General features: G+C 47.3%; 1 pseudogene; it reads right to left on the reverse strand.

The window, feature by feature from the left end:
- LOC128354670 (echinoderm microtubule-associated protein-like 6) overlaps positions 1–11,893 on the reverse strand; it is a 24,020-nt pseudogene extending 12,127 nt beyond the window's left edge.
- Positions 11,894–13,635: the final 1,742 nt, after the last annotated feature.

The raw sequence follows: 13,635 nt of genomic DNA on the forward strand, positions 1-13,635 counted from the left end.
ATGGACAGGAAGTGGTTAGGGTTAGGGTTAGGACCTCTACATGGACAGGAAGTGGTAAGGGTTTGGGTTAGGACCTCTACATGGACAGGAAGTGGTAAGGGTTAGGGTTAGGACCTCTACATGGACAGGAAGTGGTAAGGGTTAGGACCTCTACATGGACAGGAAGTGGTTAGGGTTAGGGTTAGGAACTCTACATGGACAGGAAGTGGTTAGGGTTAGGGTTAGGACCTCCACATGGACAGGAAGTGGTTAGGGTTAGGGTTAGGACCTCTACATGGACAGGAAGTGGTAAGGGTTAGGGTTAGGACCTCTACATGGGCAGGAAGTGGTTAGGGTTAGGAGCTCTGCATGGGCAGGAAGTGGTTAGGGTTAGGAACTCTACATGGACAGGAAGTGGTTAGGGTTAGGGTTAGGACCTCCACATGGACAGGAAGTGGTTAGGGTTAGGGTTAGGACCTCTACATGGACAGGAAGTGGTACCTGTCTGTCGTAGGTGATCTGTGTTTCCTGCTCGATGTCGGAGTCGAGCTCCGGGACGTCCGACACGTCGCTGTCCGACTCCTCGCTGTTAGAGTCTCCGTGACTGTCTGCAGAACAGAGAGAGACACAAAGCTCAGATTAGTCAAATACGTCTAGCTTTCTGTACTTCCTGTTGAGTAAAAAACAATATTCTCCAAGATCTAATTCTGACATGTTTAAAAATAATACACCGACATTAAAGTGCAGGACTCAGAGATTCATTCCTCCTGTTCATACTGACTAAACTCGAGTCAAGGAAGGAAACGAGGAAGGAAGGAAGGAAGAAGGAAGAAAAGGAGGAAGAGGGAAGGAAAGGAGGAAGAAGAAATGAAGAAGGAAGGAAAGGAGGACAGAGGAAAGAAGGAAGGGAGGAAGGAAAGGAAGGAAGGGAGGAAAAAGAAAGGAAAGGAAGAAGGAAGGAAGGAGGGCAGGAAAGAAGGAAAGGAGGACAGAGGAAAGAAGGAAGGGAGGAAGGAAAGGAAGGAAGGAAGGAAAGAAGGAAGGGAGGAAAGGAGGACAGAGGAAAGAAGGAAGGGAGGAAGGAAGGACAGACGGAAGGAAGGAAGGGAGTCAATTTGACAGAGAAGCTTTATTAGTGTACCTTGCATATTGACGTCAGTAGGAAGGAAGGAAGGAAGGAAGGAAGGACAGAAGGAAGGAAGGAAGGACAGACGGAAGGGAAGGAAGGAAGGAAGGAAGGAAGGAAAGGAAGGAAGGACAGAAGGAAGGAAGGAAGGACATAAGGAAGGAAGGAAGGGCTTCATGTGTCTACCTTGCATATTGAGGTCGGGTCCTCCGTTCATCACAGACTCGGGGACGAACCTCCACTGGAAGAGAGCGTGGTCGGCTCCGCCTGTAGTCAGAACCCACTGCAGGTCATGTGACCAGCGGACGTTGGTCACATGGGCCGAGTGGCCGATGTACTTCTTGAATTTGGCTCCTTGAGAGGAAACAAAAAGAGATGACTCGCATTTAGTCCTTTTCTTCCATCTTTCTTTCTTTCTTTCTTTCTTTCTTTCTTCTGCCTATTCCTTCTCCTTCCTTCCATCTTTTCTTCCTGTCTTCTTTTCTTCCTTCCTTCCCCCCTTCCTTCCTTCTTTTCTACCTGTCTTCTTTTCTTTCTTGCTGTCTTCCTTCCTTCCATCTTTTCTTCCTGTCTTCTTTTCTTTCTTTCTGTCTTCCTTCCTTCCTTCTTTTCTACCTGTCTTCTTTTCTTTCTTTCTTCCTTCCTTCCTTCCTTCCTACCTTCCTTCCATTTTTTCTTTTCTTTCTTTATTCCTTCCTTTCTTCCTTCCTTCCCTCTGTCCATCTTTTCTTCCTTCCTTCCCTCTGTCCATCTTTTCTTCCTTCCTTCCTTCCATCTTCTTTTTCTATCTCTCTTTCTCTCATTTTTTCTTTTCTTCCTTCTTTCCTTCCTTCCTTCCTTCCTTCTTTTCTACCTGTCTTCTTTTCTTTCTTTCTGTCTTCCTTCCTTCCTTCCTTCCGTCCTTCCGTCCTTCCCTCCCTTCCTTCCCATCCTTCCTCCCTTCCTTCCATCCTTCCTTCCTCCCTTCCTTCCATCCTTCCTTCCTTCCTTCCTCCCTTCCTTCCCTTCCTCCCCTGCGTTAAAGTGCATCAGAAGCAAAAAAAAAGGAAAAGAAAGATAAAGACCTTTCCTGAGACAGGGGAAGCGGAAGAGCTTAACGAGGCCGAGGTCGTCCCCGGTAACGAGCACGGCGGCGGCGTGATTGGCGTCCACGGCGTTGATCTCGGTTACGTCGGAGTATTTAGACCAAATACCGCTGACCTCCGAACCCAGGACGCCGCTCCAGGAAGCCCAGCGCTGACCTTTGACCTCCTCCTTACTGCTGATATGCTTCCCCACTGCAGCAACAGGAAGGAGGAGAAGAAGAAGAGAGGAGAAGAAGAAGAGAGAAGAAGAAGAGAGGAGATGAAAGGAGATGTAAAAATGAAATGTGTAGATGAAGCAGATTTTAATCCTCCTATTGTCCTCAAGTCAAGGAAGGAATGGAGGAAGAAGGGAGGAAGAAGGAAGGGAAAGGAGGGAGGGAGGAAGAGAGAAGGAAGGGAGCAAGAAAGGGAGGAGGGAGGAAAGAAGGAAGGGAGGAAGGAAGGGAGGGAAGAAGGAAGGAAAGGAGGGAGGGAGGGAGGGTGGGAGGAAGGAAGGAAGGAAGGGAGGGAGGGAGGGAGGGAGGGAGGGTAGAAGGAAGGGAGGAAGGAAGAAAGGAGGGAGGGAGGAAGGAAGGAAAGAAGGACAGAGGAAAGAAGGAAGGTAATGGGAAGGAAAGGAAGAGAGAAGGAGGGTAGGAGGGAGGGAAGGAGGAAAGTGAAAGGAAGGAAGGAAGGAAGAAGGAAGGAAGGGAGGGAAGAAGGAAGGAAAGGAGGGAGGAAAGAAGGAAAGGAGGGAGGAAGGAAGGGAGGAAAGGAAGGTAGGAGGGAGGGAGGAAGGGTGGAAAGAAGGACAGAGGAAAGAAGGAAGGTAGTGGGAAGGAAAGAAAGAGAGAAGGAGGGAGGGAAGAAGGAAGGACAGGAGGAAGGAAGAAAGGGGGATGGAGGAAGGAAAGAAGGAAAGAAGGAAGGAAGGAAGAAAGGGGGATGGAGGAAGGAAAGAAGGAAGGAAGGAAGGACCGATGGAAGGAGGTTAATCCTTCAAACTGAAACTGTTCAGAGTTGAAGCTGAGAGGGTTGGTCTGTTGGTCCATGAATCTGATTTCCTTCCTTCTTTCCTTTATCCTTCTATCCTTCCTTCATCCCCCCTTCCTCATTTCCTCTCCTGACAGTTTAAGGAGGCTGAGGGTTAGGGGTTAAGGAGGCTGAGGGTTAGGGGTTAAGGAGACTGAGGGTTAGGGGTTAAGGAGGCTGAGGGTTAGGGGTTAAGGAGGCTGAGGGTTAGGGGTTAAGGAGGCTGAGGGTTAGGGGTTAAGGAGGCTGAGGGTTAGGGGTTAAGGAGGCTGAGGGTTAGGGGTTAAGGAGACTGAGGGTTAGGGGTTAAGGAGGCTGAGGGTTAGGGGTTAAGGAGGCTGAGGGTTAGGGGTTAAGGAGGCTGAGGGTTAGGGGTTAAGGAGGCTGAGGGTTAGGGGTTAAGGAGGCTGAGGGTTAGGGGTTAAGGAGGCTGAGGGTTAGGGGTTAAGGAGGCTGAGGGTTAGGGGTTAGGGGTTAAGGAGGCTGAGGGTTAGGGGTTAGGAGTTAAGGAGACTCACTGGGCATCCGGTAGAAGAGACGTTCTCCAGCTCCGTCGTTGCTCTGCAGCATTTTACTGTCCAGAGACCAGTCCAGGTGTGTGATGAAGCTGCTGGACTTACTGCACTCTCCTACCTGCACACACACACACACACACACACACACACACACACACACACACACACACACACACAACATTATCAGCCTCTTTCTGAAACAGGCAAATCCATCCGTACATGTTGGAATATATGAGAGCGGAAACACCTTAGCAACCACCTTAGCAACCAAGGCAACAGATGCAACCTCTGTTTATGAGCATGTGCGACTTGACAAGTTGACATCAGCTCATCAGCAAGGTAGAAGAAAAGTTTGAAGCCCTGAGTTTTGACTTCCAGGCAGCATGTCTACATATGTTCACCTCAAGTCTTAAAACTTTGACCATGTTTAACATCTGACATCAGAGCAGGATAGAAAGAAGGTGTTGGACCTATAAGATCATATCCACCCCTACAGTAGTAATAAAGAAAATTAACACGATGGAAGGAAGGAAGGAAGGAAGGAAGGAAGGAAGACAGGAAGAAAGGAAGGAAGAAAAGAAGACATGAAGAAAAGATGGAAGAAAGGAAGGAAGGAAGTAAGGAAGGCAGGAAGACAGGAAGGAAGGAAGGAAGGAAGGAAGGAAGGAAGGAAGGAAGACAGGAAGGAAGACAGGAAGAAAAGAAGACATGAAGAAAAGATGGAAGAAAGGAAGGAAGGAAGGAAGACAGGAAGGAAGACAGGAAGAAAAGAAGACATGAAGAAAAGATGGAAGAAAGGAAGGAAGGAAGGAAGACAGGAAGGAAGACAGGAAGAAAAGAAGACATGAAGAAAAGATGGAAGAAAGGAAGGAAGGAAGGAAGGAAGGAAGGAAGACAGGAAGGAAGGAAGGAAGGAAGGAGGGAAGGAAGGAGGGAAGGAAGGAAAGAAGGAAGACAGGAAGGAAGGAAGGAAGGTTAAAGAAACTGAAACAGAAATATTTCACATCTTGTAAAATGGAGAGCAGGGTGACACACACACACACACACACACACACACACACACATACACACACACACACACACACACACACACACACACACACACACACACACACACACACACACACACACACACACACACACACACACACACGGCTCCTCCCTCCTACCTTCTTGTATCTCTGGGCGACAGCGTAGATGTCCACCAGTCCGTCGTTGGAGCCGACGGCGAGGTACGCTCCGTCTGGAGAAAACTTCATCTCATGGATCACTTCCTTCCTGTCTTTGATGTGAACCACCTCAGTCATGTCTCTGAGATGGAGAAAGAAAGAAAGAAAGAAAGAAAGAAAGAAAAAAAGAAAGAAAGAAAGAAAGGAAATAAAAAAAACATCCTGTTGTCCTCGAGTCAAGGAAGGAAGGGAGGAAGAAGGAAATGAGGGAGGAAGAAGGAAGGAAAGGAAGGAAGGGAGTAAGATGGAAAGGAGGGAGGGAGAAGGAAGGAAAGAAAGGGAGGTAGGAAGGAAGGAAGAAAGGAAGAAGGAAAGGAGGAAGGAAGGGAGGAAAGGAAGGATGGTAGGAGGGAGGGAGGAAGGAAGGATGGTAGGAGGGAGGGAGGAAGGAAGGAAAGAAGGACAGAGGAAAGGAGGGAGGACGGAAGGAAAGAAGGAAAGAGAAAAGAAGGAAGGTAATGGGAAGGAAAGAAAGAGAGAAGGAGGGAGGGAGGAAGGAAGGACAGAAGGAAGGAAGAAAGGGGGATGGAGGAAGGAAAGAAGGAAGGAAGGAGGGAAGGAAGGAAGAAAGGAAAGAGAGAGGAAGGAAAGAGAGAGAGAAGGAGAGAGGGAGGAAGGAAGGAGGGAGGAAGGAAGGAGGGAATGGAAGGAAGGAAAGAAGGACAGAGGAAAGAAGGAAAGTAATGGGAAGGGAAAAAAAGACAGAAGGAAGGAAAGAAGGAAGGAAGGAAGGAAGGAAGAAAGGAAAGAGAGAGGAAGGAGAGAAAGAGAGAAGGAGGGAGAGAGGAAGGAAGGACAGAAGGAAGGAAGAAAGGGATGGAGGAAGGAAAGAAGGAAAGAGAGAGGAAGTAAGGCAGGAATGAAGGAAGGAAAAGAGGGAGGAAAGGGAGGAAAGGAAGGAAGGAAATGAAGGAAAGGAAGGAAAGGAGGAAAGAAGGAAGGAAGGAAGGAAGGAAAGAAGGAAGAGTTGGTCACCTGACTCTCAGCACGGTGAAGGATCCGTCCTTCATGCCCAGAGCCAGCTGGGATCCGTCCACGCTGAACGCTACGCTGCGGACCGCCTCCTCCATGTTACACCGAGCTATGAGAGCATGATCCACCAAGCTCCACAACCTGAGACACACACACACACACACACACACATGCACACACACACACACACACACACACACACACACACACACACACACACACACACACACACACACACACACACACACACACACACGCACACACGTCTAGGTGATAATGAAAGCAGCAGGGATGCAGATGTGGCTGCTACCATCGTCTCACACCTCCATGGAATCATTATTATATTTTATTTCTTAACCTTCCTGTCTTCCTCCCGGGTCAAATCTTACCTTCCTTCCTTCCTTCCTTCCTTCCTTTCCTCCTTCCCTTCCTTCTTCCTCCATTCCTTCTTCAACCCTTCCTTCTTCCTCCATTCCTTCCTTTCCTTCCTCCCTTCCTTCTTTCCTTTCCTTCCATCTTCCTCCCTTCTTTCCTACTTCCTTTCCTTCCTTCCTTCCTATCTTTCCTCCCGTCTGTCCTTCCTTCCTCCCTCACTCCTTCCTTCCTTCCTTCCCTTCCTTCTTCCTCCTTCCCTTCGTTCTTCCTCCATTCCTTCCTTCTTCCTCCCTTCCATCTTCCTCCCTTCTTTCCTACTTTCCTTCCTCCTTCCCTTTTTCCTCCTTCCTTTCCTACCTTCATTCCTTCCTTCACTTCCTTCCTCCCTTCCTTTCCTCCTTGAATATAGAGATGGAGATGTGAAGAATATATCCCATTTAAATCAAGAGTGTACTAAGCAGCAGTAGCAGCCATTTATACTTAAGATAGTTATAAATGGTTAGAACTGTATAAAGATAAGTGAGTATTTGACATTAAAAGGAGATGAAAGCACCAATTAAAAATCTAAACACCACATAGCTTTGAATTATTGAAGACCAACCAGCAGCTCTTCCACATCTCACTTTTTACTCTCTATTAAATCTTCCTAGCATCTTTTTTTACGATAAGCGAGCAGTCCCCATCTCCATCTTTTCTTTCTGTCCGTCCATTCTTTTCTTTTCGATGATGCAGTTTTCAGAGTATCTTCTTGTCCTGGTGTCCTCAGAGGAGACACAGCTGAGGACTTGACTGCAGTGTGGAATCCGGCCAATTTCCTAAGTAATGTGGAGCGCTGTGCCAGAACGGGAAGGAGTCAGGGAAGCAAGGGAGGAAAGGAGGGAGGAAGGAAAGGAAGGAAGGAGTGAGGGGTGTGGAATCCGGCCAGTTTCCTAAGTAATGTGGAGCATTGTGCCAGAACGGGAAGACAAGCGAACTTTCCCAAATGCTCCGACCTCTCGCTCCAAAGTTCAGCTCATGAGAGGTTTATCTAATTAACCCTCCTGTTGTCCTCAAGTCAAGGAAGGAAGGAAGGAAGGAAGGAAAGGAAGGAAGGGAGGAAGGACGGAGGACATAAGGAAGGTAGGAGGGAGAGAGGGAGGGAGAAAGGAAAAGAGGAAGGGAGGAAGGAAGGAAAGAAGGAAGGGAAGAAGGAAAGAAAGGAAGGAAGGATGGAGGAAATAAGGAAGGAAGGAGGGAGGGAGAAAGGAAAGAAGGACAGAGGAAAGAAGGAAGGAAGGAGGGAAGGAAAGAAGGAGGGAGGGAGGAAGGAAGGAAGGAAGGAAGGAACAGTCAAAACAGACGGGGTCAATTTGACTCGGGAGGGCGACAGGAGGGTGTGTGTGTGTGTCTGTGTGTATGTGTGTGTGTATATATGTGTGTGTGTGTGTGTGTGTGTGTTTCTATACTATAAATAATTGTCTCTAGAGGAAACAGTGAGTCGATGTTTTATAAATCAGCTACTTCCTGTCATCAGCTGAGTGATGACAGGAAGTAGCTGAGGGATGGTAGCAGGTAGCACCAGTAGCACCAGTAGCACCAGTAGCACCAATGGCACCAGTAGCACCAGTAGCACCAGTAGCACCACTAGCACCAGTAGCACCAGTAGCACCACTAGCACCAGTAGCACCAGTGGCACCAGTGGCACCAGTAGCACCAGTAGCACCAGTGGCACCACTAGCACCAGTAGCATCAGTAGCACCAGTAGCACCACTAGCACCAGTAGCACCAGTAGCACCACTAGCACCAGTAGCACCAGTGGCACCAGTAGCACCAGTAGCACCAGTAGCACCCGTAGCACCACTAGCACCACTAGCACCACTAGCACCAGTAGCACCAGTAGCACCACTAGCACCAGTAGCACCACTAGCACCAGTAGCACCAGTGGCACCAGTGGCACCAGTGGCACCAGTGGCACCAGTAGCACCAGTGGCACCAGTGGCACCAGTGGCACCAGTGGCACCAGTGGCACCAGTAGCACCAGTAGCACCAGTAGCAGTCTGTGGTCACACTGGTTAACTCCCAGTATGTGAATCTGACCTGACAGAGCGGTCGTCGCTGCCGGTGACAGCCAGAGGTTTTTTGGGGTGAACGTCCAGCGCCCAGAGCTCGCCCTCGCTGTGTCCCTGCATGATGAGCAGCGGCTTGTCTCGGTCCCTCACCATCACCTGGAGGAAGGAGGAAACACAACTGATCACCTGGAGGAAGGAGGAAGGAGGAAGGAGGAAGGAGGAAACACAACTGATCACCTGGAGGAAGGAGGAAGGAGGAAACACAACTGATCACCTGGAGGAAGGAGGAAGGAGGAAACACAACTGAAAACCTGGAGGAAGGAGGAAACACAACTGATCACCTGGAGGAAGGAGGAAGGAGGAAGGAGGAAGGAGGAAACACAACTGATCACCTGGACGAAGGAGGAAGGAGGAAACACAACTGATCACCTGGACGAAGGAGGAAGGAGGAAGGAGGAAGGAGGAAACACAACTGATCACCTGGAGGAAGGAGGAAGGAGGAAACACAACTGATCACCTGGACAAGAAACACAACAACTTCCTTCCTTCCTTCCTCCCTCCCTCCTTACTCCTTTCCTTTCTTCCTTCCTTCCTTCCTTCCTTCCTCCTTTCCTCCCTCCTTCCCTACCCCTTTCCTTCCTTCCTTCCTTCCTTCCTTCCTCCCTTCCTTCCTTCCTTCCTCCAGCAGCGGCTTGTCTCAGTCCCTCACCATTACCTGGAGGAAGGAGGACGAGGAAACACAACAACTTCCTTCCTTCCTTCCTTCCTCCCTCCCTCCTTACTCCTTTCCTTTCTTCCTTCCTTCTCCGTTGCCATTGTTTGTCTCTGCTGCCTGATGGACGAGACAAGCTAAGAATACAGATAACTATGGGATCACTATTTGGCAAGTAACTGGTCTTTCAAACCTTTCTTTCCTATGAGTTATAATAACAGCTTATTAATGATTTAGAAAGGGTTCATCTAATCTAATTAACCAATTATAAACCATTTACAAAGCCTTTATAAGAGTAGACTAATCAGTTTTATATAGGGCTGTCAAACGATTAATTTTTTTAATCGAGATTAATCACAGAATTTCCATAGTTAATCGTGATTAATGGCGTTTTGAATTGCATGTTTAAAATCCTGTTATTTTACATTACAAGGCAGTTTTAAGCCCATAATGTAAAGCATTTCTTACCAGAGTGTCTTAACTGGGAATCAATCACGGCTCTGCTGCGACTCCCACACTCCAAAATGGTCCTTTGGTGGAGCTGAGGCTGGCTTGGCTGCACCTGGGTGTTTAGCGTGGAGGTGCTAACTCAAACTCCACGTACTCCGGTGGTAGTTAAACTCCGTTTGACACAGGTTGCATTTTACTTTTGACTTGTCAACTGAAGCGTCTGGAAGTGTTTTAAAGTTAAACAAGCCGTTCAAAAGTCCAGTAGCTCTCTTACTTTCCATCAGCGCGGTAGGTTTACTGCAGGAGGCCACTTCAAAGCATAGCGCTACAGCTAGAGGAGCCGTCTACGGGGGAGGAGAAGGGACAAAAAGGCTTGCAACATTAAAATGAGATTAAAAAAAATTAATGCGTTATGGATTGCATTAATCTAATCGCGATTAACGGGTTAACACTGACAGCCCTAGTTTTTTGCACTTCCTCGTTGTATAAATATTAGAAGCAGTTTGATTCTACATTGTCCAAATTTTTAAAAGTTTGTCCAAACCGAACACAAAGTAAGTTTTGGCAATTTCCCTTAAATCTCTCCTAAAAACGACATTATGATATCCATAAATCAGAAAAGCAGAAACATTACAGAGGAAATGAGCTGTAACATCTTTCTGCCAACATAATAAGTAAATGTTTTAAATTAACGTATCTGGCAAGTTGCGATATTATTGATACTGAATATATCACTGACTACTTCTTTTAGTCTGGAGTCCAAAATCAGCTGATAGCAACTCCAAGAATATTAAAACTGTTTTATGGTTATGTTTAGACACGCTGGCAGCATTTGGTTAAAGTAATGCAGCACTTTAAAAAAAAAAAAAAATTTAACTAAAACCACCTGATCAGAGTCAGTGAGAGTTAAACTTCCTGTCGTCCTCCCCGGGTCAAATTGACCCCATCTGTTTTGACTGTTCCTTCCTTCCTTCCTTCCTTCCTTCCTTCCTTCTTTCCTTCCCTCTTCCTTTCCTCCCCCTACCTTCCCTCCTTCCCTCTTTTCTCCCTCCCTCTTTCTTTCCTCCCCCTACCTTCCTCCCTTCCTTCCTGCCTGCCTGTCTGCCTGCCTGCCTTCCTTCCTTCCTCCCTCTTTCTTTCCTCCCCCTACCTTCCTCCCTTCCTTCTTTCCTTCCTTCCTTCCTTCCTCCTTTCCTTTCTTTCTCCCTTTCATCCTCTCCTTTCTCCCTCCCCCCTTCCTTCCCTTCTGCCCTTCCTTCCTTTCTTCCTTCCAACTGTCCTTCCTCCCTTTCTTCCTTCTGTCCTTCCTTCTATCTGCCCTTCCTTCCTTCCTTCCTTTCATCTGTCCTTCCTACCTTCCTTTTATCCTTTCTTTGTTCCTTCCTCCCTTTCTTCCTTCTGTCCTTCCTCCCTTTCTCCCTTCTGTCCTTCCTTCTATCTGCCCTTCCTCCCTTTCTTCCTTCTGTCCTTCCTTCTATATGCCCTTCCTCCCTTTCTTCCTTCTGTCCTTCCTCCCTTTCTTCCTTCTGTCCTTCCTTCTATCTGCCCTTCCTCCCTTTCTTCCTTCTGTCCTTCCTTCTATCTGCCCTTCCTCCCTTTCTTCCTTCTGTCCTTCCTTCTATCTGCCCTTCCTCCCTTTCTTCCTTCTGTCCTTCCTCCCTTTCTTCCTTCCATTTTTACTTCCATCTGTCCTTCATCCCTTTCTTCCTTCTGTCCTTCCTTCCTTTCTTTGTTACTTCCTTCCTTCCATCTGTCCTTCCTACCTTCCTTTTATCCTTTCTTTGTTCCTTCCTTCCTTTCTTCCTTCCATCTGTCCTTCCTCCCTTTCTTCCATCTGTCCTTCCTTCTGTCCTTCCTCCCTTTCTTCGTTCCTTCCTTCCTTCCATCTGTCCTTCCTACCTTCCTTTTATCCTTTCTTTGTTCCTTCCTTCTGTCCTTCTTTCCTTCCTTCCTGTCTTCCTTCCATCTGTCCTTCCTCCCTTTCTTCGTTCCTTTCTTCCTTTCTTCCTTCTGTCCTTCCTTCCATCTGTCCTTCCTCCCTTTCTTCCTTCCTTCTGTGCATCCATCTGTCTTTCCTTCCTTCTTCCCTTCTTATTTCCTTCCTTTCTTCTTTCTTTCCCTCCAAGGAAGGGAAGAGTGCTTTTGTTTCTTTATGAATCTCACTAACTGGATATCATCACTGTTTGCATCACTGGTTTCATTGTGTGTGGGCCAATGAGGAACCAGCGTCCAGCAGGAAGCATTTCCTCTGCAGGAAGGAAGAGTGAGCCGCGTGGGACTGAGCTTCTGTTTCCCATCGTTTGTTTTCTTCCTCACCTCAAAGATCTCGCTGTCCTGCGTTCCCCGCCAGGATCCGGTCGGCTCGCCAGCAGACGCTGCGAATAGACAGACCTGGAGGAGGAAGAGGAGGAAGAGGAAGAAGAGGAGGAGGAGGAAGAGGAGGAGGAGGAAATGGAGGAGGAAGAGGAGGAGGAGGAGGAGGAAGACGAGGAGGAGGAACAGGAGATTTATTTAAACACATCACAATGGTCTCTCTGTGTTTAACCCTTACATAATGGTCACATGAATCATCTCTATCCCAAATTTTGAACCACAAATGTATTTTTATGTCTTTTAAAAGAGGAGACATAATTCAAATTAATTGTACTGAATGTGGAGGATACATTTGGGTTTTGCTCTCTGTTAAAAAAACACGTGCACTGTTTTTCTATCTGTGTTGTAGTTCATGGCGTCATCTGCATAACATTTAACATCCTGCCTGCAGTTCGCATTAAGGCCACTAGATGGCTCCACTCAAACTAAACTACATGTCATTATACAGTCTCTAATTCAAGATGTTTTTACTGCTTTCAAATATCAAAATGAGTCAATTCAAACAGTATATAAACGATAAGACTGGTAAAGATTTGTCACATAAACTTGTTGATATGCATATGATGAAGAAATTATCACTTTATAATCACAAGAAAACTGCTGTATTGCTTTGAGAGCTCATAATCACAACTAACACGGCTCACAATTATTTCAAAACGAGTTAATTAATAAAATGACAAGATAAAAGATTCACACATAACTCACTCTGGCTCATTGCAAGTGTAGTGTTTCTCAGGACAAACACACACACACACACACACACACACACACACACACACACAGAGAGACTTGCTGATAAACGACATTAGAGGAAGAGGAGCGGACATCCTGTATTTATTTTACTCTGTACCTCCCAACCTCGCCGTCAAACCCGGCCGTTCCACCGCTTCTAAAACTTAATTAGCAGAGCCGTCGAGCCGCGCAACACTCGCCAATTAGAGCGTCTGCTGTCGCCGGCGGCATGGACTCAGCGTGTGATGTTTCCTGTAACTTTGTTAGAAACTCCTCCCTGGATCCCTGGAGCTTCACCAGCCACAGCAACCTGATACCACCAAGACTTTAGAGACTTTATGAGGCTAATTGGAAATAATTGGGGAAGGATTTGGAGTGTTAACCATTCCTGTTGTCCTCGAGTCAAGGAAGGAAGGGAGGAAGGAAGGAAAGATGGAAAGATGGGAGGAAAGGAGGGAGGAAGGAATGATGGAAGGGAGGAAGGACGGAAGGAAGGAACAGTCAAAAGAGATGGGGTCAGTTCGACCCGGGAGGACGACAGGAGGGTTAAATATTTAGCAAGGAAAGGAGGAACGAAGGAAGGAAAGGAGGAAGGAAGGATGGAAGGGAGTAAGAAGGAAGGGAGGAAGTATGGATGGAAGGAACAGTTAAAAGAGATGGGGTCAGTTTGACCCGGGAGGACGACAGGATGGTTAAATATTTAGCAAGGAAAGGAGGAAGGAAGGAAGGAAAGGAGGGGAGGAAGGATGGAAGGGAGTAAGAAGGAAGGGAGGAAGTATGGATGGAAGGGAGGACGATGGAAGGAAAGGAGGAAGAAGGAAGGGAGGAAGATGGAAGGAAATGAGGGAGGAGGGAAGGGAGGAAAGAAAATAAGGAAGAGAGGAAGGTGGGCGGGGGAGGGAGAAGGACAGAGGCAAGAAGGAAGGGAGGAAAGAAAGGAAGGAAGGAACAGACAGGGTCAATTTGACCCGGGAGGACGACACAAGGGTTAATAGAAGCAAGAAAGCACGAAGAGACAAACCTGACAT

The sequence above is a fragment of the Scomber japonicus genome (assembly GCF_027409825.1).
Source record: "Scomber japonicus isolate fScoJap1 chromosome 14 unlocalized genomic scaffold, fScoJap1.pri SUPER_14_unloc_2, whole genome shotgun sequence".
Classification (NCBI taxonomy): Eukaryota; Metazoa; Chordata; class Actinopteri; order Scombriformes; family Scombridae; genus Scomber; species Scomber japonicus.